The sequence below is a fragment of the Elephantulus edwardii genome, unplaced genomic scaffold (assembly GCF_000299155.1).
Source record: "Elephantulus edwardii isolate Elephantulus edwardi_28Jun2011 unplaced genomic scaffold, EleEdw1.0 scaffold00067, whole genome shotgun sequence".
Lineage (NCBI taxonomy): Eukaryota > Metazoa > Chordata > Mammalia > Macroscelidea > Macroscelididae > Elephantulus > Elephantulus edwardii.
This window is the reverse complement of record NW_006399817.1, coordinates 12948978-12952756: the sequence shown is the minus strand read 5'-3', so window position 1 is coordinate 12952756 and position 3779 is coordinate 12948978. Positions and strand designations below refer to the sequence as shown.

Below are 3779 nucleotides of genomic sequence, written 5' to 3'. Positions count from 1 at the left end.
CACTGGAGTGGGCAACACGTAGGCCTCTTTTGTGGAGGAGGGACCCTGGCATAAAAGTCTGCAAACAGATCCTGCCTGAGCGGCTTTTGTCCCTGAGTTCTCTGGTTCAGTCTACAAGTGACTGGAGTGGTTTCCAGTGCATGGCTACGTTTTCTGCCTCTCTTTAGTGGGAACCGGTCTTCAGTGTACGTCACCATTGGGTGAGGCCTTGAGTAAGTGAACCTGGAAAAAAAAGGCTTCATCCCACAAACCTTAGCATGAGAGATACCTCTGGACATGTCTCACTAAAGGTTTCCCAACCACAATGTGTTACTGTGTAGACCTCCAAGGCAAAAACAGGCTTCTAAGGAAGAAGGCTGCTGATGTCCAAAGAGGATTCTTCTCCTTAAATCCTCTTCTCCACTGAGTGGGTCTTCTGGTTTTTGATGAGATTTGACTGCCGGGTAAAGCCGCGTCCACACCCCAGGCACATGTAAGGCTTCTCCTGGGTGTGTGTCCTCTGGTGTGTCATGAGATTTGACTTCTGGGTAAAGCCACGCCCACAATTCTTGCACACATGTGGCTTTTCCCCTGAGTGTGTCCGCTGGTGCAGGAGGAGGACTGACCTTTGGAGAAACCTCGCCTGCACTCCAGGCACACGTAAGGTTTTTCACCTGAGTGTATCCTCTGGTGTCTGATGAAATGTGACTTATGCGTAAAGCCTTGCCCACACTTCACGGACATGTAAGTCTTCTCTCCAGCGTGTGTCCACTGGTGTGTGCGGAGCGGTGTCTTCTGGATAAAGCCTTGTCCACAGTCCTTGCACACGTAAGGCTTCTCCCCTGCGTGTATCATCTGGTGTATGAGAAGAGATGACTTTTGAGTAAAGCTTCTTTCACACTCCTTGCACATATACGGTTTCTCCCCTGAGTGGATCCTCTGGTGTCTGATCAGAGTTGACTTGTATTTATACACTGGTACACACTCACGGCAAATGCTAGGCTTCTCCTGGAAGACGCTTGTGGTGAAGTCTGGCTTTAATCCATAGTCTGGGTCATCCACGTTGTAGGTGACTGCTCCAAATCTCTGGACTGAGTCGGCCTCTAAGTCTGGCATTGTGCTAACTTCTAGACTTTCACTCCAAAAGCTCTCACTAAAATCCCTGCTGCTCATATGGCTTCTGCCGCCCTGGGCTGGATCCCCCAGGGTGGCAGTGATGTTCTGCGTATAAGCCTGGGAAGGTCTGCAGCACATGCTGGCTGAGGAACTGGTGACAAGAGAAAGCCAGAAGGCAGGAGAAACAGGAGTAGATCTGTGGCATTGCTCCTGCCAAGGAGAGGAGATTCCTGTACATCTCCAGCATCACTTCTTTATACAGGATCCTCTGCTCAGAGTTCAGCGTCTTCCACTCTGCCTCTGTGAAGACCACACTGACATCCTCAAACGTAACAGGTTCCAGTAATCTGGGCTTCGTTTTCTCTTGAGGCCAGTCAGTATGTTGAGAAGACAAACCTTTTGCCTGTGGTCTTGATTCGATTTCATCATGGTCTCCATAGCGCCTCTATTCTGTGAAGCCAAACTCATCCTCCAATAATGGTCTTCTCAGACAGAAAAGGTTGGCAGACAACCATCCTAGAGTGAGGCCTTCAGATTCTGCCAGAGCATCAGCGGGAACTCATTTCATCTCCAGGCAGGACTTGGCTGTCTCAGGACTTCTTCAAACCTCAATGATGAGAGCCCCTCTGGCTTCCATGTGCCCAGGACCGGACAACGGCCACTGTGGCCACAATCTCCAGTTTTCCCCCTTTAAATAGCTGTTGAGCACACAGACAGCGCTTCTTAGTGAAGGAGCCGACCGGCCACCGACCTCAAAGTCAGGGACGCCGACACCAGCCCCTCTTCACTCTGTTTTGACAACTGTATCCTGGTCCAAATATAGGCTTTGCATGAGCATAGTCAAGCATTCTAGGATTTCCATTCTTCTCAAGGCTAGCCACAATTTGGCAGCATTATGATAGATGGAGAAAAGATTGAGATCGTTAACAATTTCAGCTTGCTCCGTTACACAATCTACACTCTCAGCACCAGCAGTCAGGAAAACAAAAGATGAATTGCATTAGGAAAATCTGCTGCAGGGACCTCTCCAGAGTACTAAAGAGCAATGATGCCAGTCTAGAGACTAAGGTGCACTTGATGCAGGCCATGAGTTTTACTATTACTCGCTATGCATCAGAAATCTGGGTAATGACTAAGAAAAACAGAAGAAGAAACAATGCCTTTGAGTTGTGGTGCTGCAGCAGAGGACTGGACTTACCATGGACTACCAAAGAACAAACAAGTCTGTCCTGGAGAGGATAAAACCAAATTTCTCCTTGGAGGTTAGGACTTTGAAATGATCTCACATACTTTGGCCATGTGACAAGGAGGAACTGGTCCTTAAAGAAGGAAATCATCCTTGGAATGATGGCGGGAGGAAGACTCAAGATGAAATGGATTGACACAGTAACTGAGATAAAGGTAGTAGGTATTTCAGGGACCGTGATATTGGCTCAGGGAAGGTCAGAGTTCAAAGCTATTGTGCATAGGGTGGCTATGAGTTACAGGCAACTTGATGGCACATACAACAACAACCACAATCATAGGATACTATCCATACACATCCGAAGTTTTATTGTTGTTGTTTGTACCACTGAGTCAGAATGGATCCATAGCTGACCCTCTAGCAAGTTTTCAGAGGCAGTAATTTCTTGAAAAGAGATTGTCCATCTTTTCCCCAGGGAGCAGCTTGTGAATATGAACTGCATATATTTGTGTTGGCAGAGTCATTCCTTATCACTAAGCCACCAGAGTTCCTCAAATGCAAGAACTGTAGTGGTCTAGTGAAAAGAAGCTGTACTGCAATCCTGAAGGCACAAGGTTCGAAGGCCACCCACTGCTCTGTGGGCAATCTTCTCCCATGCAATTAACTGCCTTTGAAAACCTGCCAGAGGGCCAGCTATGGGTAGGTTCCAACTTTACAGTACAATATATACACAACACTAATAACTAAAGCCAAAGACAAGAAAATTGAGGAATTAGACTTTTGCAGTCTAAAATTGGTCAAACATGTAATCAAGATGAATTAATAATTATTGACTGAAGTGAAAATTGAAACACAATTAAGAGTAAAAAATTATGGACTTGGTGAGAGAAATAAAGTCAGAGATTGAATAATTGAATTTTGTTTTTCAGAAACCACAAGCTGACTATTCACATGAACCTGACTTTATGAACTACAAGAGATATTGAAAGACCCCAAACTAGGGCTTTTCCCAGACTGGGTGCGACCCCGAGCAACTCGCACCAGATCCACTTGCTGTAATCACAAGAGGCTTTACTGACGGAGCTTCAGGATGACTTGTATCTCACACAGGAGACAGGGAAGTCGACCCCGAGCCCAAAAAAGCAAGGGGATTTATACAAGGTCTAGGGGTTCTTTGGCGTGAAATTAGCTCATTGGCTCTTTGGAAAAGGAGAAGTTCAATTTTAAGTCAGTTACCTGCTGCTGACGTTAGTTAAAATATGTTTTTTGCCAGTAATTGTTTTTTCGGTTTGTGGTCAGCTAGTTCCTGGAACACAAACATTCACACAAGATCAAAGGTATAGGTTCTGACAATACAGATCAAAGGTATAGGTTCTTACAATACAGATCAAAGGTATAGGTTCTTACAATACTTGGATTTGGGGACATTGTTTACAAAATTTTCTTTTCAATATCAGATTGACTATATTGGTGGAAAGAATTGTTGGAGAAGTTCAAT

General features: G+C 45.5%; 1 pseudogene; it reads right to left on the bottom strand.

Moving 5' to 3' along the window:
• Window positions 1-385: 385 nt before the first annotated feature.
• Window positions 386-1233, bottom strand: LOC102859821 (annotated as a pseudogene).
• Between the last annotated feature and the right edge of the window lie 2546 nt (window positions 1234-3779).